Genomic DNA, 25,826 nt, shown 5'->3' with positions numbered 1-25,826 from the left:
TGCTTGCAGCTTTTAACAGCAGGCTTCTCACACTTGTGCTAAGTGGAATTTAATGATATGTCAACAAGTGTGCCTGATTAAAGGAGAAGATAACCTATTAAGTGGTGTTGTTTCAGAGCAGATAACCTGCAATTTGGAAGCAATATGCTGTTTTGAAAACAGGGTAGTTTGTTTACAAGTCATGTCAGGCAAATAAGGTTCTTGTGTCCTAGACGACCTGGACATCCACAACAAACCTTACCTGGCTTATCTAATTTCTTTGCTATTGTGTCTGTGTAATTAGGCAGCGAAACAGTCATGCCAGGGGAAAGCATCCTGACTCATCAAACATCACATATCCCCTTATTTCTTTCACCCTGAGAGGCTGCAGGATTTTGAAAGACACAGCAGTGCTTGAGTCACTGACGTTTGTTTTCAGTGCTCAGGTCAGTTCATGATCTCCATCAGAAACTCCTGATGGATGGGACTGCCTGCTCTGTGTTTGATTTCAAGAGAAAAGTGGCAAGATGGGATTATGACATACTACTTCTCACATGTGAGAGAGTGAGCTCATTTTTCCCAGCAGTGAATAAGGGGCCACCAGTGTATTTTCAGAGGAACTGTGCACTCCTGTTTGTTCCCTTCTTGTACAGAGTTGATCATCCTGTACCGTGTCCTGCCAGCTGAGAGAGGTGTAACCTGAAGGGAAGGTGGATGGCATCCCTGTAGGTATGTGATAACCCAAGGTTATTAGCAAGCTTAAGGTGCTTGGAGCTTGAGCCCCATCCTACTGAAGTACTAAGGAAAGCTTACTCATGGCTCAATATGGAAAGTGGAAGCATAAGCTCTCCCTTAAGAGTCACAAGACCAGAATCACTGTCAGCAGAATGAAATCTTATTGTTTAGGGCAATATATTACACCAAAAGAAGGGGACAAATGAGGTACAGGCAGAGGCTGAACCATCCTGACACCCTTCCTCCCTCCTTATTCATCTGGGTGTGTGCTCATGTGGACACAGGGTGGTGTGGGTGTGGACATGACAGGGAAAGTTGACACGCTGTTTATGGGATGGTGTTCCGAGGTCTGTAACGTAAATGCTGCTCTGCTCCCTGTGACGTTTCAACTGACCCAGACATCTCTGCTTCCATCACGTCCCCTGGGAGCTGCCTTTGCAGCCTGCTAGCATTACGAAGGCTATTCAGTTTATGTTTTGCTTTGTTCAATTTAATCTAATCGCTCTTAGCCACAAAAGTCCTTTAACCACACTAAACAATTCCTCTTCCTCACTGGAGTTTACACCCATCAAATACTTGTAGATAGTTATCGTGCTTCCTTTAGTCATTGTTTAGCCAAGAAATACAAGTCTAATCCAACTTCTGCTGGTGTAACGCTGAACATGGGAGGAATAAAGCCTGCCTAATGGAGAACATAAGGCAGGCTACTTCAGCATAAAGCTTTTTAAGAACTTCCCTCTGGCAGATAATTCACTGCTGGCCTCAAAAGAGGCATTACTAGCCAGGAGGAGGGCAAGTCAAGAGGAGCTAAAAGATGATCTGATTTAGGGCTTTGTCAGTCAGGTTTTAGTGGTTGGGATGATACAGGACAGATTCAAGTATTCCTCAAAGCTGAGTCCTCTCCAGTCTAGACCAGTGTTGGGAGTGGGTTAACCATCTGCTAACCATGGTGATACATTGCCTGGAAGAGTGCAAGCTGGACTGTGTCCATAATTGAATGGACACAGTCTGAATGAATGTGAGACACTGTCCAGGCTCATGCCCTGACCGTTTTCAGTTTACCAGTACCCACACAGCCTCTGCCTGGTTTAAGCCCTGGCTGAGCAGAGGGCCCGTAGAAGACCTGTAGTGGACACAACATTCAGTCTCTGCTCTTGGGCACACTTGTCCCTGCAGGATCTGGGGACTGGTGTTTGGAGCACTGGTCTGGAGGACATAGTCTGCCCTCTGTCACTGAATTCATGAACCCATAGGACATCATATAATTTTTGTTTCTTTCCCATGTTCTCGCCTCACCTTCTGTCTCTTTTTTTTTTTTTTTTTTTGGTGTTATTTTTCAACCCCTGCATTGCTCCTAATGCATTTAAAATAATCACTCTATGAATATTCAGGATTTATTTTTGCAATAGTAGGAATAGCACAAAACTTCAGAAACAGGAGACACAATTAACTGTTTCCAGGACTGTCTGGAGCAATGTAGAAGAATCTATTTCACCAGGCTGCAGCAAAACTTTGGCCATGTGCATCAATGTTCTGGCATTTCTTGCTAGGAAAAATTAAGTCTAACTGGAATTGTCATATTTGAACTTCCCCACCCACTGAGGTACATGGTCATTGGCACACTCAAAGTAAATATCTGCTCCCTTCCTACACAGCATACCTTTCTTCCTTTGCCAGGATACAGCTGGGACCAGCTTGGTCCTGCTTTGCACAATGCACTTTCTGGATGAGTGCAGCAGTCAGCCATGCACCATTCCTGGGCCATCTGTTCTGCTGGCAGCAACCAAGACCTACAGCACTAATGCCATTTCCAGCAGCAACAGAGTTCTCCTGTGGTCTTCTGGACAGCACCATGAAAAGCAACGCTTCCAGCAGCAAACTAGAGAGTGGGAATATGCCAAATAGCTTCCTTGCAGCCTTTCTCGGCCACAGCTGAACAGGCCTTATGGACATAATGTCACATTCCAAGATGCACAGAGTGCTGTTTTAGTGCTGGAGGGCTTTGTAAGGCAGCCAGGTTTGGTTTATCATCCTAGTACCCACTAGGAGCAAAGCCTGGAGTGAACTATGCTCATAGCTGTGCCTGAAGGTTATTTCAAAGGAAACCAACTTGCTCTTTCCAAAGACAACCCCAGCTGAACTGTTAGTTGTGCAAAGTGAATGACCAGAGGAACCCTGACCAAGGGTGGTACTGAAGACACACCTTTCCTCAAACCAGGACATGTTTCCCTTGAGAGGCACCTGAAAACAAGAAAGTATTCACACTCTGAGATCTGTGACATGCTACTGTGCTTCTCGGCCCCTTTTCAGATAGCACTTCAATATTCAAGCTAAGCATGGTGAGCTTCTCCAAGTAAAGAGAAGTTCACTGTGCCCAGGGCAGCTGTTCATGTAGGTTCCAACCTTTATTTCTCCTGGAGAGGTCAGTCTTCCACATCTGCACCTCGTGGTGAGTCTTCAGACAGCTTGGGTTCTTGCACAGAGACCCTAACCCCAACCAAGCTCATCAAGGAAGGATCCCCTGATCACAAAGAAGTCCTCTCTCATATGCCTCCTGTACAGCCGGGGGAAAAACACTTGGACAGGAATGAAGTGAAACGACCAATTCTCCTCTATACCCTCCTCCTCTCCAGCTACTGGCTTAGGCCACTGATATCAGTTAGGCTTGGAAAGACACAGGTGTGGCTCTAGATTTGTCCTGAGTGGTCTTTTTGTCTCCTGTGAGCCTGGCCTTTTCTATCCACCACATTCCTTCCCTGGCTGGCTTGGACAGTTCAGCCCCAAAAAGCCATCACTTGTGTTTGGCTTGCTTTATCCCCCATAAATTCAAGCTGTTTATTACACGACTTCATATTTGTCTCGAATGGCTCCATATTTGTCTGGATATTCTTTTCCCTTCATGCTCCTTAATAGTTTCCCCAAACGTTTTCCTGACTTGTATTTTTTTTGGGCATGGCTGTGTTAGGAATAGGAAGAAAAAGGAATAGTTTGTTCTGACTACAGATGTACTGGCTTATCGAGAACTAATTTTGGTAGGAGTCTGCCAACACAAGGTGTCTGAGCCAGCACTTTTCATGGTGTCTGCTGATTTTTCTCCAGAGAGTCATTTTTCTAGGCAGCGTGCTGGAAGTGCTTCCCCTACCCAGAGGAGACACACAGGTTTGCAGTATAAAGGGGAGACAGAAGGTGCCTACACTGCACCAGTCCTCTTCCTGCAGAGCCAGGGAAGAGTCACTTTTTTTCTTGCTTTTATTCAGACAAATGTTCCTGGAAACTTTGCAGGCATTTGTCTTGGTCATAACCACATTGTACACACTGGAGAGCTCCTAATAATGTAAATCCATTAGGCTTAAACGATAAAAGCAGAAAATAACATTGTAAGACAGAAATGAAAAAGAGGCTGGCTATTATGGGTTAGATCTATATTTAGCACTTTGGACTCAAAAGCACTGTAGAATCATGGAAATTAAAAACAGACCAGAGCATCCACTCCATACAAATGCAAGAGGTATTGGCAAAGGCAGAACAAACTGTTCTTGTTTTCTCCAGAATCCCTCAAACATAGAGGTAACCAGGGGTGGGGGCAAAGGGAATGGTAAGCAGTAAGTCCAAACTGAAGAGAGATCTCGGGAGGCAAAGAGAGATCAAAGATATCCACTCAGTTGTGAGTGCAGGGAGCGACACCTAGGACACAGCAGCCCCACTTACTGCTCTGTCTCCTAGGCATATGGTGAGCAAACAATACGTTATTAATAACTCACAATAACCAGTCTGTTATCATCTATTTGTATCAAACAATGCTGAGGAAGGAACTGTACAAATTAAAAGCACAATATTCTTTAATTACAATAATAATAATAATGTGAGGACACTCTGCCTCCCTTACATAATATAACAGCCAAGGTAATACAAGAAACTCAGTCTGGTCAGTTCATTGCATGTCATAACCTCTAGATACCTCTACATAAAGGATAATGTGTCAAAAATCTGTCTCCTTTTGCAGCGTGGTAAGACCTACAGGGTCCCAGGCATGCACTGGGGACAGACCTGGGGGCTCTGCCAAGCCCACCTCTGAAGCACCAGGAGTCATCTCTGTGTGGTGTACGTGGGGTTTCAGGGACACCCTGTCATTTTTTCCCACAAAGACAAGCTTTCCCTCTGTACTTTTTCAGCAACTGGTGAGCTGGAGAAATTTGATTCTACCAGGGACTGGGAGGTTTTCCCACTGCATGAGTCCTGGATGCATCTCCAGAAGGTTTACCTCTCCACTCTCCTCAAAGGGCAACAACTGGAGGCTCTTGCACAGGATGCTGTTCCCACCTTGCTACAGGTGTCTTAGCTCTCCACTGACCAGAAGCAATGCAGAGACATCTGTGTAGAGAAATGATGTCCAGGAAAATCAGAGCAGACAAAACTGTTTTAAACAAACATTTTTAAAGAGTTTGAAATCACCGAAGAGACATGAATGACTTGGACAAAATGCAGAAAAGAGTGCAAGGCTGAGATAAAGCCCTGAGCTGTATTTTTGCTATTATCTCTAAGTAGGATAAATTCCTCCAATTAATTAGTAGCCTTCTATTTCTCTGTCTGACTTCAGTGATGCTCCTTTTACCTAAGACAAGCAAAGTCCTCTTCCTCCTCACTCTCCTTCTAGAAAAGTTTATCCCAATAACTACCATCACAGTGCAATGCAGTTATGCCTACATAAAGGAAAACATCTGAACTTCTACAAGAAATCTTACTTACCAGAAGTTCTTAAAGCCTGCACAAATGGAGAAATAAAGAAAAAAAAAATCTTGTGGGTGGCAATGCTGGGTATCCACATTCCTGTGCCTAAACTCAAGGGTGATCATTTGGTTTAGCTGTGCATTGTACTTTGCAAAGTTCTTCCACTGTTTCCCACTGGTTAATTAGAAAATTTTAAGTCTCAAGCGATTTGGGCTGCTCTGTATTTAAGTCCAAAAATGACAAGTAAGTAAACATGCTTCTGGGATGACCTATTACTATTTAAAACAGGGGTGGGGATGGAAAGTGAAGTTTATATACCCTTGGGATGCAGACAAACACTGAGGGCAATAACAATGGCATCTGCAGATGGTTTGGGGTCATGGGCTGTAAACTGCTTGTCTGTACAGAGATAGTTCCTAGGGGCAAGGCTTCATGTGCAACTCAGGGTGGATTTCTTGGCAGAAAGCATGTGAAAAGGGTGTTTGTGGCCACATTTGGCTTGCCCTGTATTAATACATATGTATATACATAAAATTACAGTTTGTTGAAGGAAAAAAAAACCCAAGCAAGTCTTGTTCCCATAGGCTGATGCACCTGTGACACTGTGCCTGACTGCACAACAGAGCCTGCAGTGATCACCCTTCCCTGAATGGCTTGTACGTTCTTCCTCCTACAGGTGCATCTCCTAAGAAGGCAGGTGTTTAGGTGTTTAGACTGTTCCCACTGGTTTTCTCATGTAAAGTACCATTTCTTCCAACATCTCCTTCATTCTTTCCAAGCATTCACCACATTCTCCTTACTACTGCCTGACATCCCTCCAGTAGTCACAGCCTGACAGAGATTCTCCTGAGGTAACTTCTGCTGAAGCAGAGACTCAATAAATTTTAAAGGTTTGGGGTGACCTCTCCCAGTGTGGTGTCTGACAGTAGAGAGTTCATGGGACAGACACCACAGCAACAGGACGAGATGAAGATTTTTCTTACTCTCTCACCTTTTCACCCCTCATCCTCCAGCTTTTCTTCTTCCCTGTCAGCTCTATTAACATCAGGGCCAGACTAGAGAATTGATCCAGATTAAAAAACAGGACGAGGGGGAAGGGTTTTGGCAGATGTTCTTTAAGCCAGATCAGCTCCTCAGTTCAATTCAGTGTTGTGCAAAGTGTGCCAGGGAGCTGGGGGACTGCAGTGCCACACATGGGGACAGGGACAAGGACAGGTACTACGTGTCAAGAACACCTTGGGTCAGCATGGACACTGGAGACTTTATCTCATGAAGTGGCATTATGAATTTAGGCACCAGGAAGGAGAGGTGACAGCGATTGCTTAGATGTGCCTTTGGCGCCCATAAATTAGATTTAAACAATGTGGTTTGAAACAGGTAATTTAAAGCGACCTCGAAGAAAAACTAAAAGTATTGGAAGAGATTTGAGAAATACCAGCTGTATTACAGGTATGCTGAGGTAGCAGGCTGCAGTTGCTTTTCTCCAGCCTTGTTCCTTTAGGAGCAAAAGTCTTCCAACAGGACTTCTAGGAAAATAACCTGTAGAAAGGTCTGTGTTGGTTTTGGCTAGGATAGTTAATTTTCTTCATAGTAGCTGCTGTGGGGCTATGGTTTGGATTTGTGACCAAAACAGTGTTGATAACTCAGGGATGTGTTTGTTACAGCTGAGCAGTGCTGACACTGAGGCAGGACCTTTTCTGCCTCCCACCCCAGCAGAGAGTGGGCTGGGGGTGCACAGGAAGTTGTGAGAGGGCACAGCGGAGACAGCTGACCCCAGCTGACCAAAGGAGTATCCTAGACCATATGGCATCATGCTCAGCTTATATAGCTGGGGGAAGGAGAGAGGGAGGGACATTTGGACTGATGGTGTTTGTCTACCCAAGTCACCATCACACATGATAGAGCCCTGCTTTCCTGGGGATGGCTGAACACCTGCCTGAAGTGGTGGGAAGTGGTGAATGCATTCCATGTCCTGCTTCGCTTGTGTGTGCAGCTTTTGCTTTACCTGTTAAGCTGTCTTTATCTCAACACACAAGCTCTCTCACTTTTACTCTTCTGATTCTCTTCCCTATCCCAGTGGGGAGCAAGTGAATGACTCACTGTGTGGGGCTTAGTTTCTGACTAGAGTTGAACCACAATGAGATCCTAGCAAGTACCAAGTGAGAAAAGGTAAAGATAAGGAAGTTTTGCTTTGAACTATCAACTACCCTTGATGCCACTGTTTCAGCTTTTTCCTCCACCTGGAGCATAGTTTAAGCTGTGTCGCCAGCTGGCCTGCTTGTGTACCAATAATAACGCACAACACCAGTGCTATGGCTCCAACACAAATGATTTTTCACATCCATTTATCACACTGAAGAACATCTCAAGCCATGAGGTTTCTGGTTTTCATTATGCAGGCCATATTTTTCTCATATTGTGCAACCAAGAAGGTAAAATTCAAAATCTGTAGGCGAGAAAATGTCACATTTTCATGGAAAAGGAAGGAGGATGATGTATGTATTTTATACAGTTTATTAACACCAGAGATCCAAAGAAACTGTTGAGCATAAAAATATTCAATGTCTGTGAATAAACAATAGTAATGATTTAGAAATTCTCCCATTGTAGTCCTCCTGTCCCACTCCTGCCCAAGGCACCATTCACGCTTGCTTGGGAGAGATCCCAGCTGGGTCAGCTTTTCTGGGAGCTTGATGAACAGCTTTCTGCACAAAGTTGAATCACAGCTTTTCATATTAAACCTGAAAGCAAAGGATAAAATCTCATCCAGTTTTCAAGACAGCTGTTTGATAACAGAATGGGTTCTGCCCTGATGCAAACAGAGCTCAGCAGCTCCACCGAAAGCACTGACCAACAGCACTGTCCCTCATTAAGTCTTGCTAATTATATTAGCTGCCTCTCAGCTGTTGCATGGGCGGTAGCCAGGAAAGGGATAGTGACAGAAGCGATTCCCGAGGAGGACTCTCTAAATGCACTAACACATGTAATCCTGCCTTGCCAAGGGGGACAGACCAAGTGGCCTTTGGGGTCCTTTTCTCACATTTTGTAGCCCTCGCCAGGCTCCCTGAGCCACCTAATGGAGATTGCAGCAGAAGTTGCTGCCAATTCCAGATGGCAAAAGCCACCTTGCTGGCTGTCACCAGCTGACAGCAGGAGCCTGCCTGTGCTGAGCTGGAGACACCTGCCCTGGGAGCACTTGGTACACATATCCCGAGGGGTACTCAGAGCATCCTTCTCCTTAGTGCCATTGTAAGCCACAGCTGTCTTTGCACCTGACCTGCTCAGGGTTTGCTGGCAAGGCTGAGCCTGGGCAGGAATGCAGAGCGATGATGGTGTGGTTTTTCTGAAGCCGGCAGGCTGGTGCAGGATGCACTAAACAGCAGCAGAGGCTGGCTGACCACTGCTTCCTCTGGGCCAGCAGAAACCCTGACCCTCCAGGGAACCCACGTGTGCCAGCTCAGTCACCCTAGCAGGCAAGCAGCCAGAGCCCTGGTGTGATTCCTTCTACTAGTGCTTGGCACCAGGCTGCAGTGTCCCTGTATCTCCCCACCCCTGCAGCAAATGAAGCAGCTAATGGCAGGAGAGAGAAAAAAAGCCCCACATCAAAGGCATCCTAATAACATAGGAGCTGAGACCTTCTCCCAGCATGTGGTACCAAGCTCCTGCCATGACTGAGCCAGAGAAGGCTCTTCCACATCCCAGGAAGGACCCCCTAATAGGGAGGTGAGACATGAGTTGACATGGCTGAGAAGAACTAGGGTCTGGGCTCAGGCTTAGCAGCAGAGACATCTGCCTGAGCAGCAATGGGTATCCAGACCTGTTCTCTGTCTGCTCGGAAGAGGCAGCAAAATGCCCCCAAGAGAGTATGGCCTCTGGAGTTTCAGCTCAACATTATGGCAGGGAGAAATTTATTGGTGCACAAAGGGGGACTAACTACTACACTAATTGAAAATGACTTTAGGGGAATATAGGTCAGCAGAGCATAATCTGTCCTGCAGTTTGGCCAGGATACTACGTTGGTACCTTGGCCACAAACACTGCCAGGAAAGGTTCACAGATTATGCTTAGTTAAAATAGAGGATTGTGTTGCATCCTGAAAACACAGGAGCACCACTAGCAGCCAGAGTTAATAGTCAGAGCCAGATGCTCACCCACCTCCTGCTCCTTCTCCCCAGAAAACAGGATGCCTTTCTTGTCTGCTACTCACTCTTCCCGGCACCAGCTGATGAGGCGTCTCCTTCTTCCCTGGCTGGTACAAAATAGGCGTCCATCTTCCAGGAAAGGCACAAATCTTCTTTGACAAGCAGTGATATTAACAGGGATTAGGGAATGCAAGAGCCACTGCCAGAATTGAACAAAGGATGCAGCCCAGGCTGCCTGGCCCTGGAAGCTTTTTAATCAAGTTTAAAGGTTACACTGAGGACAGGGCTGTACTTTCAACCCACCATGAAACCACCCATTCACCCATTCAGAGCAGGGATTTCTGAGCAACTGGCAGCCTGTGATATGGGGGGGCTCACACCAGCATCTATCCTAATCTCAGGAACGGGGTGCAGTTTTGGAAAGGGAGCATTGTGGCTGACCAGGCAGCTACTGAAGGCATCACTCCTGCTGGCTTGTACTGCTTCTCAAGATTAGATGGGATCATGGCACGAGATATTCTCCTATCAGAGATCCCTTGGTGTGTGGATGACAAGCAAGCCTTGCCTTTAAACCCCACAAAATCGTCTTTGTCAGACAAAGGTTTTCCATTCTCTCACAAGCAGTGAGCTTGATAGCTTGCAAATAACATCCATCCCTACCTCCTCATCTCCACTCATGTCCTCTTGTAGCAAGTCCCCACTGTGTACCCAAGGCAAGGTCTGGACTTGCACAGGCAGTAAACAAAATCGCCTGCAAATAATAAAATCTCGTGTCAGTGGAATTTGTGGTTTCCAGTGTTTTACCAAGATTATTTCCTTGATGCATTCAAAATAATTTCTTTCTTATATATGACCTCTTTTACTTTTAAAAGACCCTCAGGAACATTTGCCCGCAATTTGTTTGTGGGATGAGAACTGATGGATTGAACTCTTTAGCAACAGCTGCTGTCTGAGTACAATGATCACACTTGGAGCTTGGACATATATTTGTGACATTTGATACCGAAGTTTCAATGTCTTGAAGTTATGTGTGCCTTAACATAGCCACAAGACCATATTCAAAGACTTGGAAAAAGCAAACTCTTTAGCTTTTGCAAGGAGCAGAATAATCACTCTGACTGACACCTAATGCAGATAAACTCTTTAAAACAGCCAATTCAGGTAACATTTCAGCTGTGGCAAAGTGGGTCTTGGCACAGGGCGTAAAATTCTTATGGGGAGCTGAGGGAACATTCAGGCTGAGCTTTCTTCACCACAGCTGGGCTGCTGCTGGCACCACAGCCAAACTGGGTGCAGTGCGAAGTATGTGTACACCAAGGGGTGTGTATGTGTGTGCACACATTGCTGCATGTGTGGCAGCAATCTTCTGTGTGCTTTAAAATGCCACCCCATCCATGTGATATGCTGAAAGATGGAAACAGTTAACACATGAAGGTACATGCTGACTCTTGTCTGCATTTGAAGCTGGTTACACCCAGCCTTTGGTTTCATGCGGTTTTCTTCCTCATCCTTAGAAGCGCCTCTATAGTCAAACAGGAAGGAGAAAGGGAAAGAAAACAGACAAAGCCAGGGATGATTCAAGGTACCCACCAAACGCAGCCATCTCTGGTTACTAGGTGTCTGTTGTCCTGTATCAGTCATATGTGCACAACCATTAAGTACATGTGTAAATAATCACAGCTGCTGAGCCCCTTATGGGTTTTAGGAAGAAAAATTGCCTTTGTGAAATTGCCACAGGATGTGCCTTATTCTCTGGTCTGTATTCATTATTCTCTTGTATAAAAATTTCATTTACATACTCAGAAACAATGCCGTGAGATCTAGGCCAGCAACCGCACACCCTAACTAACCAGGAAGAAAAGCCAAAGCAAATATTCCTGGGCTTTGCAGCACACAGTACACACTGGATAATTACCCACCCAAAATATTCAGAGGATAGCAAATACAGCATTAAAAAGAAATAATGTCAGGATTGGTCCATGAGCCATTCAGTGGCCAAATGCTGAAGTAACAAATTATGATTTTGAATCAGTTGCTCGCAGGGGTCTGTTCAGTGCCATGGGGGCTGTGGGTCCTCCCCCACTGCTGGTGCCTGCCGCAGGGTCGGGGGATGCCAGAGCAGAATGCCCTTCCCGCCAGCTCTGAATAACCACCCTGCCCATTTCAGCACAGCCTGCAATGCAGAGAGCTCTCAAATGCCAGTGCTGAGGACAGCAGCTGCCCTGAGAACCCCAAGCTGTCACCCTGCAAAGCAGCGCCTGGGCTTGTGCCAGCCACGTAGTGCTGGACCCGCTCCCATATGTGTGTGGACTGACTTCCTTCAATGCAGTACATTTGGCCCCTCCTCAGCATGCTGAAATAAATAAGGTCACTTGCACAAACACAACCTGTTCGTCTTCCTCGCTGCCACCAGCTCTCACTCTCTTCAAATATGATTGCTATGTCCCCACTCACGTACCCTGCTCCAACACCCCTCTTCTGGCCTTCCTCCTGGCTAAGCAATGCCGTCTTTGCATTGCAATCAAAATAAATCCCAAGAAGTGGTCCTGCAGCTGGTAAGAAATGAAATGTTATGATGACTTAAAGGCTTAGGAGAGGGCAAGGGTCGAGTGGATTACCCTCCTCATATAGCTCACAGGTTTTCTATTAGGAAAATCCCCCTCCAGTTGTAAAGAAGGCAAGTTATAAAGATCACAAACACAGTTTCTTCTCAAGACAGCACCTCCCACCTTCTCCCTCTGTCCCTATCTCCCACTGACCTCCACCAGTTAAAACCTCTGTCTGGCTTACTTCAAAGTAGGTTGCAATTTCTGATTCCAGGGCTCTTCTATGGACTCTGGGTGCTGGGTATGGTCTGAATAAATAAATCATATAAGCAGACACAATTATCTCTGGATTACTTTTGAGAAAAGAGAGGTGCAAAGGCATTTCCCCAAGATATACACTAGGGTGAACAGAAAAGACAGGATCCAGACTCTGTCTTCCAAGGTTCAGTGCTTTAAACTAACTTATTGGTCTACTAATGGATTAACTGTTCATTAAAAAAAACCCACAACAACAACAAACAAAAACGCAAACAAACAAAACCCAGCAAACAAACCCAAACAAACAAACCAAAAATCCCAACACCCAAACCATAGATCTTGTTACTCCAATGAATCTCAGCACTGATATCTCAGCATCCCAATATAAAATTTGCACTGCCTTTCCTTTGATTTTTAAATCATATTTCCTCCAATTTCATGGCACAAGTTCCCTAAATTCTACCATGAAATCCTAGGTAGCTGTGCCAAAGCCACTGCCATTGAGAGGAGAATAAAAACTGACACAACAGCAAGAGATAATTTTTTTCCTGAGGTAAGCATGAATCTAATATTGTACATCAATCAGGGGCTACTAACTGGCCAGATCTGCGCTCAGAATATTTACACTGTTATAACTGAAGGAACCTTTCAGCTCAGCTTACTCTTATAACAGACCTGGCATGTGCGGCTTTTGTTTGCCTACAAACTTTCTGGTGAGACATATGTTGGGAAGAGGCTTTGTTCATTGTGGTTTGCTTTTATAGCTCTCTGCTGGTATCTGTTTTGCTAGTATACAGAGGAAAACTTCCTTGAAATCTGACATGGCCTCATTTCTCAGTTTTCCTCTTCCAGCAGAAATTTTGAACTCACTCAGTTCATGGTTATTCCTGATTTTCCCAGCTTACCTTGTTATTGCTCAGGGCTGCAGCTTGGCCCTAGTGTCCAAGAGAAATTCATGCCTTGAAACAGGAGTGTGGACTAGGATTCATCTACCTCCAGCAAGAATGATCTCTGGAGGAAAAAAGCAGGTTTAAGCTATAAGACTTTGACAAGAACCACCTTGCTGAGGCAGTTTTACTGCAGGTGAAACACCTCTGAAACGGGTGGAATTGCACATATTCAAAATTGGAATAATGCAGCTGGGTACCCATCTCCCAGTTACCCAGCTGAGGGCTGTCCATGTGCACACACCTTTGAATATCCACACAGGGAATGACAGATCACAGTACTGCAACTTGCAGTAATAGGAGAAAACAGCACATCAAAGGTGGCCTCTTAATCTGTTTTGATCTCTGCTCCCCTATCTCAGTTTGTGAGGCAGTACTTCATGTGCATGGCTGGAGGGGACTGTCCAGCATTTGTGCTTTTATTGTCTAGGAGACTTAGTATCCAGCCTGAGTGTAGTCCAACACACATTTTACCATCTGCTCTATTTCCTATGTGCCTATGAGATCATTTTTCTACACGTGAAATTATAACATGAAGATTCACATATGCTTACACAGCTTATTTCTATTATTATTTGTTAAACACTGAGAATTTCCTTGGCACAATACAGGGCCCAGCATGAAGACATATCAAGCCCTGAAGCCATGCTTCATGTGAAGTACACCCAAAATGGCTATTCTGGCTGAAAGAGCAGTGTTAGGAATTTCAAACCACTTCCCTTCCTTGGAGTTCTGAGCAGATTCATGACATTTCTGGCAATGCAGCTTAAAGAACCATTCACAGAAATTTGTGCTGCAGTCATCACAAAAGCTTTCTTTTTTTCCACTCATGCAAAACCTGATTTTCAGTGCAAAATATACATATCAGCAAGCTGAAGATAGTCCATAAAGATTTTGGAATGCAATTTTAGATCAAAATTATAATAATAAAATGTCACTGTTCCTTTTTTAGTTGATAGTTATAATAATGTTGGTTATTCATGAAGAAGCTCACGTCTTAGCAAAACTTGTAGCACACATTTTCCCATTTCTAATTTATTGTGCTACTCTCCTCAGCCTACATCTCTCATATTCCTTGCAGGACATTTAATGAGAGATGAAACAACATGGCTGAAATGGAGTTCCCCATTCGCTTTCCTCTCTCTCCCTTTTTTCATTTCCATCCTCTCTCGTTCTGCTTCCTCATCTCTCCTGAAGACAAGGGCAGAGGGTGACTGGATGCTGTCCAGATTCACAGGATGCCGTGTGGCCATCCATGCCCTCTCTCTGTCTCACTCCACGTGCAAAGGAGGATTTGTCTCGCCTCCCCTGATGTGTCTAAAATACAGATGTCTGTATCTAGGCTACGTGCCTGAACCTCTCTCAGTACCAAGAGGAAGAGACAGGCATGTATAAAGTGTAATTTACCTCATCCTAGGTAGGGTAGTGCCCAAAATAGTTCAGTTGAATCATGGCTTCAAAGTGCCATGCTCTGCTGACCACAAAGAGAGCCTAGATGACTAAATGTTTAGTGTTAGCTGAGACAAAGCCTGTCCTCAAGCATCTTTCCTTTATGTCATTATTCTGTCTATTCCCCTGTTGCTCCCAGCACGTTATCCTCCTGAATGACCTTTCATCTGGCTTTCCTTCTCGTGAGTGGCAATGCCCAAAGAAATGGTAACTTTCCTCCAGCTGCTGCTCTGAAGCAATTTCCCAGCCTGGGCTTTCTTCTCAGATATCTCACTGATGTGGCATTTCATGAAGTGCTTTGCAAAGATCATTTGCAAAAGCTCCTAGCTTGTATTTCACATTGCTTCTCAGAACTCACCGCTACCAGGATGCACACACTAGAGATTGCCTATTGCTAGCAGCAAAGTAGGTGGTCTGTTGGGAATCATTACCATTCTTCCTCTTGTGCATTAACCCCTCCAAAAAAGCTTCTAAGAGTGAAACCTGCTATTATCCTATCACCAATATGCTAGGGCTGGCAGAGCCATGGACTCGAGCCCCTCAAGTCTACAGGGTGGGTTTATACAAGGGTTTACAATAGCTTTCTGACACTGTGTGAATGGCAGCATAAATTACAATGCAGAAATAGATTAACAAGATAAAGTGGGTTTACTTCTTTAAATAGCCCTTACAGGCACCAGAGTTCCTCTACAGATTTAAAGGAGTCTTTTCTTCTTACTCCTCCACCTTCCTCATTTTAAGCAGGTAGCTGTGAATGGAGTACACATTGTGAAATGCCATTGCCTCTGCATCAGGTTACAGCACTAGAGAAAAGATGAAAATCCAAGTGAAAATCACTCCTCTTTCCAGTCTCACTCTACCTCGGAGCTCCCCCTAATAGCTGAAAGGGATTAAGATCTTAAATAACTTGCTGACAAAACCACTGTACAATAGGACCAGTTGGTAACATTGGGAGGAGATGTTCAGCTTTGTTTTTCTTCTTGCTCATAGAGGATCTGACTAAAATCAACTATACTTTTAGTCCATAAATAAATGCAAAGCCTGATCCAGTTGCAGGAGCTCTCAGCACAGGGTTGAGACTTTTAAGAGCGTGAATTCTGGAAGCAGCTCTTCCCATGTGGGCACAGCGGGTGCTGGCAAATATCTGCTATGGCAGAAAGAGAACTTGTTAATCTGAAGTGTCGAGTGCCCACACATCTCACAGAAATCCATGAGATCCCAAAATCCAAGAAAATGGGAGACGGGATAGATCTTTGCCTTTGGGAGTAAGCCCATTAACAGCATGCTCCTGAAGAGGCTGAGAGCTCACAGAGAAGTTGTTTAGAAGTTGCTTTCATCGTCTGTAAAATGTCAAAAATAAATGTCCCATACTATGAGCATCATCCTTTCACTGCAGCACCTACACATTCCAGCTGGCATTAGGACATGGCTGTAGCAGCTGGCAGGGGTCCCAGATCAGAATGAGCATGCAGGGGCAAGCATGGAGCTGAAATAGTGCTGAAACTAGTAGGAAAAGAGGCAGGACAGCAAAAGCACAGAACTCTGTACTGCTGCCCCTGTATCCTAACATTGTGCAGACTCAAAGAGAAGCAAGCCAACTCAATTTGGTATACAACAGAGGAAGCAAATAATTATAGGAGAGAGATTAAACTTCTGCCTACCAGTCTTCAAGAGTAAAAAATACCTGTACAAGGCAACCACAATATCTCTTAACATCAGCAGTTTCTGCTTAGCACAAGCTGGTGTAAAGTAATAAAGAAAAATCACTGAGTTGTTGCCAGTTGCACTTCTGCTGCAATTTGGAAAGCCAAGACCAGCTCCATGGCAGGATCAACAGAACAAGCCAAGGACCAGCATCCACTGCTCCTATTTTAGCTCAAATTGGAGGTCTCCTTTCTACATGGGTGGCAGGAACCATCTGGTCCCACTTAGACATTTATAGGAAACATGTCCAGGTCAGAGCAAGTAGTTTCCAGGATATTTTTCTAATTGAGAAGGGGAAAGAGATGTTTCCAGAGAGAAAGCCATCACATTCTAAGGTAAACTCAGCTAAATGAGCCTTGCTTTCCATGGCTGGTAAGGAGAACCTCAGACTTATTGGATTGCCAATGAGTGACATGACAAAGCCTACATAATTACCTAAGCTTTCCACACCTTTGCAACACCGCTGCTGAACCTTTTAACTGCAATTGTGTTTTAGAAACTACAACCCAAATAGATGAGATTTCCAACAAGAGCATCTTCTGCATATTACCAGCCACACATGACTATGCTTAGGTCTATTTCACAATAAAATCCTTATTTCTGCCTCAGCTTTGGAGGTCTGACTCCTCCTGTATGGCTATCCTGGCACATATGCTGTCCTAGATAAAGAGGCCCAACCCTGGCACTGAAGAGGAACGGTGCCCATATAAGCGCTGCCCTCAGCCTGTACCTTCCTGTCCTTCCCTCTCCAGTCTGACAGTCTGGTGGCTCCTATAGGGACAGCAATCATAAGGATCACTTTTCAGGTTCCACCTGGCAGGGTTGGTGTGCACCTTCAACCCTCACCCAGAGTTCAAGATGTGGCCTTCAAAATGCATTGCAAACATACACATAACCGGAGACTTCAGGATGCTCTGGCTTGTGCCTCATTAAGCTGCAAGGTGATAACTGCCAGTGATAGCAACTGTGAAATCCACATCTGGAGCCAATGGGCACTTGTGAGATGCTTTTGCCACTGGCCTTATGCTACCTGCAAAGAAACACTAGGTTAGAACAAACAGAAGAGCAAGAAAGCATCATTACCAGACAGGCACTCAGCCCAGAGTGCCTTTTCCCGGTGGTAATTTACTCCACAGTTTTCAGATTCGCTTGTCTGTTTCAGGTCATGTTGTTTCAATGTCTTTTCCCCAAGAATAAATACAGCATGAAAAGTCTCCTACTAGACCCCTGTAGATAGAGTCTAACTCCAGGTCATAGAAACAGCTGGCAAACATACTCACAGGCTATAATATCCACATGACCAACGTCAATATTCACTCACGCCCCATTAGCTCCACCATCAGCATCAGCCCTGTGCTTCCAACAGCAGGGATGAGGGACCATGGGGAGCCAGGTGGAGATGTCCCAGCCCTGTGCCTGGGCAGACCCAGCAGTGGGGACCAGGGCTGGGAAGCAACATAAAAATGATGGTACTTCCCAACTCTGTGCAGAGGCTAAATCCAGCACTGGATATTTAGAATCATAGAATCATTTAGGTTGGAAAGTACCTTTAAGATCATCGAGTCCAGCCATTAACCCAGCACTGCCAAGGCCACCACTAAACTGCATCCCTAACTGCCACATCTACACCTCCTTTAAATACCTCCAGGGATGGTGAGTCCACCACTTCCCTTCACAGCTTGTTCCAATGCTTGATAACATTTCAGTGTATAATTTTTTCCTAATATCCAATCAAAACCTATGCTGGCACAATTTGAGGCTGTTTGCTCTTCTATTGCCTGGAGAGAAGAGACCAAACCACCATTCACTACAACTTCAGATAGTCATAGAGAGTGATAAGGTCTCCCCTGAGCCTCCTTTTCTCTAGGCTAAGCAACCCCAGCTCCCTCAGCCGCTCCGCATAGGATTTGTGCTCCAGACCCTCCCCAGCTCTGTCGCCCTTCTCTGGACATGCCCCAGCACCTCAATGTCTTCCTTGTAGCGAGGGACCCAGAACTGGACACAGGATTTGAGGTGTGGCCTCACCAGTGCCGAGTACAGGGGACAGTCACTGCCCTGGTCCTGCTGGCCACACTATTGCTGATACAGGCCAGGATGCCATTGGTGGTTTTGGCCACCTGAGCACACTCTGCCTCATGTTCAGCCATTGTCAACCAGCAGTCCCAGGTCCTTTTCTGCCAGGCATCTTTCCAGCCACTCCTCCCTGAGTTTGTAGTGATACAGGGGATTGTTGTGACCCAAGTGCAGGACTGAGCACTTGGCCTCGTTGAACCTCACACAACTGGCCTCAGCCCATCTATCTAGCCTGTCCAGATACCTCTGCAGAGCCTTCCCGCCTTCCAGCAGATCAATATTCACACCCAACTTGGTGTCCTCCACAAACTGACTGAGGGTGCACTCAATCCCCTCTTCTAAATTGTTGATAAAGGTATTAAACAGGACTGGCCTCAAAACTGAGCCGTGGGGACACCACTTGTGACTGGCCACCAGTGGGATTTATCTCCATTTACCACTCTCTGGGTCCAGTCATCCAACTGGTTTTTACCCAGCAAACAGTGCACACGTCCAAGACATGAGCCATCCTCCACGAGGATGGAGATTCTCCTTAGTCCTCCTTGTGTTGCTGATGCATTGATAGAAATATTTTTTATTGCTTTTATGTCAGAGCCAAATTAAGTTCTAGTTTGGCTTTAGCCCTTCTAACTTTCTCCCTGAATATCCTCACGACAACCTTGTACTCCTCCTGAGTTGCCTGCCCGTTCTTCCAAAGGTCATAAACGCCTCATTTTTTCCTGACTTTCAGCCAAAGCTCTCTGTTCATTGAGGCTTCTTCTTCCCCACCAACTCATCTTTCAGCATATAGGGACAACCTGCTCCCTACTTTTAAGATTTCCTTTTTGAAGAATGTCCAACCATTCTGGACCCCTTCACCCTTCAGGACTGTCTCCCAAGGGACTCTCTCAACCAGTGTCCTAAACAGGCCAAAGTCAGCCCTCCAGAAGTCCAGGGCTGCAGTTCTGCTGACCCCCCCTCCTTACTTCCCCAAGAACCAAAACCTGTGTCATTTCATGGTCACTGTTTCCAAGGCTGCCTCTGACCATGACATCACCCACCAGCCCTTCCCTTTTCACAAAGAGCAGGGCAGTGGGACACCTCTCCTTGTTGGCTCCCTCACCAGCTGTGTCACCAAGTTATTTTCCACATACTCCAGGAGCCTCCTGGACTGTTTCTGTCTGCTGTGTTGTATTTCCAGCAGATGTCTGATAAGTTGAAGTCCTCCACAAGAACAAAGGCCAGAGATTGTGAGACTTCTCCCCCCTGTTCACAGAATATTTCCCCTGCCTCTTCACCCTGGTCAGGTGGTCTGTAACAGACTCCCACCAGGATACCTGCCTTGTTGGCATTGCCCCCTGCTTCTTACCCATGGGCACTCAACTCTCTCATAACCATTTTTAGACAGACAGAGGAGGCAAGCAGAGCCTGGGACTGATGCTAGTACAGTAAACTGCAGGAATAGATCAAGCTGTCAGCTGTTATTAACCTTAGCAAAACCCATATCTTCCAGTTCAGCCTCAATTAATTCATATGGTGTTTGAGAGCCTTCCTGTTACACTGTGGAATTACTGCCCCTATCTCCAGCCTGGATAACCTGCCCATCTCTCCTCCTGCACCATTTAAAGGTCTGTTATATTTTTGTGGTTGAGTGGTTAGCGAAAGGATGAACGAATAAGTGTTTGTGCTAACTGATCTATACAAAGATGCCTCATTAAGCAGAAATGGACATGGTATGATATGATTTTGATGTGGTCTCAGCTTACTTTTGGAAATTTATTTTCTGCTAGAGAAGTAGTGAGAAACATGAGATGTTAAATTTGATCCTGTTTTCCTCATTTTGAGCGCCTTGCATAAAGTGTATCAAAAAAAGAAGCACTTATAGGAGTCAGATTTATGGTACATTCAAAACAAAAACAGTGGTCTGAATTTCTTTATTTATGGTGATCAGCATGGTGCAAGCAAGCTGTTCCATCTCATTACTAAATGGCATCATATTTCTGATATAAAATCTATCCTCTTGCTTCTTCAAGGAAAAGAGGACCCCAGAACACCGATGTGTTTGAGTCTAGTATTAACTAACATGATACCAAGGCCAGACACCAAGAAACAAGCCCTCATGTCCATGTTAGCATTGCAATCCCCTGCTCTTCCTCATCCCACTGCTGCCTAGAGAATTCTCAATCCTCAGCCCAGAAACCAGACTACCCCCATAAGAGGCTGGAGGGGAGCTGAGCACGCCAGATATACTCCTTGCCCTTCCAAGGACTAGGAAAGAGCAGATGTCTGCAAACCCAGCAATACTCCTCAGTTCCCAGCTCTGCTTTGGTCATTTCAACTAACTCTCTCCAAGCCAAATCTGCTATCCTGGGGAACAGCACTGAGCCCAGGGCTCCAAACTAGCCTGTCACCTGGGAGGCCAGGTTTAAATCCTGACCTAGAAACAGTCATCAAAATGCAGCTGGTTGGACTGAAACCACAAGGCTAGACCAAGAAAAGATCTCCCTTTGCTTGGGACCCTACAACAAGTGTGGAGAAGTCCAGGCTCAAACTTTTGAGTTGAGTCAGAGCAGAGGCTTGACACAGCTCTGAAGTCTCCACTGGTCATTACACAGCTGTGTGCTGTGGCTGGGGAGAATGGCTCCAAATCTCTCATTTTGAAATTGTTTGATTTTATATACATGATTAAATATTCATTGAACCACAGAGGAAGATTGATCAACTGCTCAAATATTAAGGAAACAGTAATGAGAGATGGGGCTGGTTTTACAATGGTGAAATATGAATCAAGATGTGCATTTAGACCATATCTCAGTCCTAGATAGGAAAAATTTCTAGCAATAACTTGCCCCTTTTCCTGCCAACTTTAAAAGGAATACCTGGATCTTTAGGCCAGACAACTGTCACTGCAGACTTTGGCCAGAGTCCTGCTGATGACAAATGGATTATCAGAATTATAGATCCACAGGTCAGCACAGGAATTTCAGAAACAACTGTTTCAGTAGCAGTCCAGTGCCAACAGGCACTAAGAGGACTCCTTTCTCTTCTCTCATTGTTGTGGGGTGTCTGTCTCAAACATCCTCTGCAGATGACTTCTGCAGCCCACACAAGTGACCACATTTCAGTTCTTTCAGGCCATGAAACGGGGAAGTTTGCAGGGTCTGGAACCTTCCTACAAAAGGAAAATAAGATAACTCCAGTACTTTGGAAAAAAAAGAAATACCCACTTCCATCCAGGCAAAGCACACGTTAACTTGCACGAGAAGGAATGAGAAAAGCCTTCAGGAAATAGCTAACAGTTTCCAAGTCTTTCCCTTGTTCATTTTCACAGACTCTGGCTTTCTTCAGGGGAAAAAGTGCCCTTTTTAAATGTGCCTGACCTTGGGCTCTGTTCCTACAAACATTGATTCAGGGAGGTACTTTGTTGTTATTTATTCTCAACTAATGACTGAACTGGCACAGCTCTGAAGAAAGGGTATATCAAAAGCCCAGTGTCCGCAGGCTTGTTCCTGTTCTGTACCCAAATTCTTCCTGCCCTTGGCTTATGCTGAATTGCCACAAAACTTCCATTTTGGCTTAGCTGGGGTAAAAGCAGCCCCAACATCTCTTCTTTCTATGTGCCCCGAGGTAGCACGTACAAGTTTGCTCCCTTCATACACCTACCGAAATCCACACAGGTTTGTAAGGCATCACCTGGCTGTGTGTTTCTGGGAAGCATGGCTGCCCATGTTTATATATACACACATACATCTGAGTGTACCTACCACTTCCTAGAACACTGAACATGCCCATGCACGTTGTCTGAGACCAAAGCCATCCTGCACAGAAGGGCCTTCTGTAGCACCTTCTTAAAGGCTTGCACTCCCCAGTCTTGGCACTGCTGGGGAGGGCAGTAATTCATGCAGACTCCACCACTCCCTGGACCAGCCCAAGAACTTTGCAGAATAGACAGTCACGCTCCAATGCTCAAAACAGTCCGAGGCTTTGTTTCATCTGACAGTCTAGGGACAGCCTGCAAGATCCAAGTCACAACCGACTCCTAACTGAATTGAATCCAAAGCTCAGTATAGCTGAAGGAGCCAAGAAAACTTTTCTCAAGAGACTGGTGCCATTTGCTAGAGTGGGAAATGTGGGTCCTCAGCTTTTTGGATGCTTGGGCTCAGTGCAGCCCACAGCAGAGCCTTACAGTTTTCATACTTGCAGCTCAACATGTGGCTGCACATGTTTGTGGCTAAAAATGTGCTTTCTCCAAAATGAAACTGGAATCAATAACCAATCAAGGCAGTCTGCGCTTCTGTGGAACAGCTTAAAATAGGCTTGCTTGCTTTCTTAGCAACTGCTCGCAGTGAGCCCAAGCTTTCATTTCTTCCACTGAGCTGAAAAGAGCTCTGCAATCACATCATCGCAGCACAAGGCAGTCACAAATATTCCACATCTTTTAAAGCCAGAAAAGTACAGGGAGCTGAAAGGCAGCAAAATGCTCTATACAACAGAAAAAAAAACACTCTTGTGCCCATAGAGCAGCAGCAGAATTACCAAGTTGAGCACTCCAGAAGTGAGGCATGTGTAAATCAAGGTTGCTTGTGTAATATCACTTCACTCCCCCACCACCCTCTCTACATTTGCATCCTGAAACAGCCTTTAATTGTAAGAATTGCCTGCTACTTTTTACCTCTGTACCCCTCTCACTCTCTTTCCAGCACTTGATTAATGAGCAGCTATTCAATATCTTCTTTTCTTCTCTAGCACATGGTCTCGTGCTTCATCTTTACTGCTCAAACCCTGCTCTGGAGTCAGAAGTCTCCATGAATCATGTAGGGATGGATTTTTTTAATAGACATTTATTGTGTGGCCAAATTTGGGTAGCTTTTCCAAAGAAGGGGAAGAGGTCAGGCATACAACACAAGCTCACTGAATCCAGTTCCCTGTTCCAGATTGTAATGTCACAAGCAGCCCTCACGAAAAGACAGCAGTGGTTTTCCCTCAAGACAACACAACTTCTTTTTCTTCTAAGATGTGTGTGAGATCATCCCATGGGAGTCTTCTGGGAGGGTCTGACCCTGATGGGTCGGGTAGAAATGCTGGATCTGAAATGGTACCCTGGGGTTTGCACCTTGCTCTGGCTGAATGTGCCATCAGCTGGTAAGGCCATATCTAACTCCCACGGGGAAATGTGGTACAGGTGTGCTCCTGACTGTTCTTCTTGGAAAACTGCCACCCAGTCCTGCCTGCAGATGCAGGTTGTAACACTCTCAGTAAAGGAGGCAGTGGCATTTAAAAGAGCAGGAAAAATATGTATTGAAATACAAATATGTTTAACAGCCCTGGCTATTTTTAAGACTACCAAAAAAGAAATTGCTTTCATTCTACTCAGGATCAAGAGCCTGTTTATATCTAGCTCTCTTCATTAAACCTTTGCTTCATAATATATGGCTGTGTCAAATACCAACATTCAATAACATTTTTTGTGAAAAGGGAGAGGAAAAAAAACCAGTCATACTGATTGGATGGACCATCAAATAACCACTTGATGGATGAAAAGGAGAAATGGAAATGCCATCTGCATTTCCAGTACTCCCTGACTGATCAGCCCACTGGGAAATAACAAGGGAGGAGGATTCAATATTCTCTCTGTGTCTGCAAATCACTATTACCCACCAAATTTTGCAGAAGATCAATACCCCTTTAACAATTCTGCCACAGATGCCAGAGCTCATTAGTAGGATGTGAATAACTATGGAGGTTGGAAATCCTATTTTAATTGTCTGTCTGAAGGATTTTGGTTTCTTACCAGCTTAGCTGTGGATTTCATGACCAGATTTTACAGTCTATGTTGAGCTCTTACTCAGGTAAAATTTCCTTATGGAAAAGTGGAGTTTTGCCTCAGCTGACTCAGTAGGAGCCTCAGAGTCCTTTCTTCATTAGTTATTACCATTCCACTTGACTGAAATGCATATGAGAGCAGACCAACCTGACCAGAGCTACTGGTGGCACCACTCTGATCTGAGAATTGCTTCTTTTGATCATCCAGAATTTCTTCTTATCCTTAAAAGGCCTACCCTACTGAAAATAAAAAACCAAACAAAGAAACAAAACCCAACACATAGTCACTTTAAAAAATAAAAATTAAGGGGTGAAACCAAATCCTACTTCTGCATTCTTGCCTTGGTATTTGAACAACTTTTTTTTTCTTTTTGTGATTATACACATTTCTGCCTTCTGCCTTTGCAAATGCAGATTCCACAGAAGTTGCGTCATTCTGACTTGCATCCTTGGTTCAGCTTTCAAGACAAGATATGTTTCAGAAGCCATTATAGTCTCAGAAGAGCTATGAATAGGACTTTCCTCAAATCTGGTAGTAAAACATGATACTTCCCCTTTCATTACAGGGCTCATCTGTCCTTTAACTCTGGGTTTTGAAGGAGCTTTGACAGGAATGCATAGGACACTCAAGCTGATTAGACTAATGAGTCAGTGCTGGGCAGCTCACTTGCTGCAGCCAGGCTGCTCAGACAGGACCCTGCAGGATGCTGGGCTTCCTGCCACACATCCCAAGCTAGATAGGGACACAGGACTTCGACAAAACCACCCAGCTCCACAGATCTTTATTGGTGCCAAAATGCTGTGCCCAGGGAGCAAAGCCAGGCTGGCAAGAGCTGCTGTAGAGCCGTGGTGCACAAAGGGCAGGAACACCAACCCAGCCAAGGGACCTGCACAGGGCTGCAGCCATGCCTTGGTTAATCCATTCCAGAGTGTTGTTTAATCCCGCTGCAGCGTTCCCAATGCAACAGCCTGCAACAGGGGTGACTGGAGGGTATTACTAACGGGTACCCACATTTTGCAATGGCTGGGAGCATTCCCTCTTGCCGCCTGTGGTGCTCCCAGAGGAAGGGCCTTTCCCCATCGCTGATTTTTGGAGCCTTAATGCATTTACAGGAGTTCTGCACAATGGAGTGGGGCTTCCTTTTCCATGCCTGCAAGGTTTTTCTGTCCCTGCAAATAATTGGCCTTTCCAGGCTCGTCCCCAAAAAACAGAGCACTCAGGCTTTTGAAATGGTGATAAAATTGCCCACCATTACATTCTCCAGAAATTCACACTGCACATGAATTTCTGGTTTGCAAACACACTTAATATGAATGCCAAAACTTTTTCATGGGGAAGAGAAGGGGATGGGGAAGGGAAGGGGAAAGTAGTGATTTAATTGAGAAATCTCTGATAAATCCATCCATACACATAACCAGGATGATCTAAAACATACATTTTAGACAGTAAGCTACGCAGAACC

The 25,826-nt window shown here is 45.1% G+C and overlaps 2 long non-coding RNA genes across 3 annotated transcripts in view; one reads left to right on the top strand and one right to left on the bottom strand.

Moving 5' to 3' along the window:
• The window catches only part of LOC125322023, a 62,116-nt gene that overhangs the window by 30,559 nt on the left and 5,731 nt on the right, over positions 1-25,826 (top strand). The gene's annotated exons all lie outside the window — the stretch shown is intronic.
• On the bottom strand, positions 4,126-13,673 carry LOC125322022. The gene is made up of 5 exons (XR_007201810.1): positions 13,294-13,673; positions 12,375-12,438; positions 9,598-10,335; positions 5,461-8,183; positions 4,126-5,085 (listed from the first exon to the last, which is right to left on the bottom strand). It is a non-coding gene; the product is annotated as an uncharacterized LOC125322022 (long non-coding RNA).

The sequence above is a fragment of the Corvus hawaiiensis genome, chromosome 2, assembly GCF_020740725.1.
Source record: "Corvus hawaiiensis isolate bCorHaw1 chromosome 2, bCorHaw1.pri.cur, whole genome shotgun sequence".
NCBI lineage: Eukaryota > Metazoa > Chordata > Aves > Passeriformes > Corvidae > Corvus > Corvus hawaiiensis.
The sequence above is the reverse complement of the archived record's forward strand: the minus strand, read 5'-3'. Positions and strand labels throughout refer to the sequence as shown.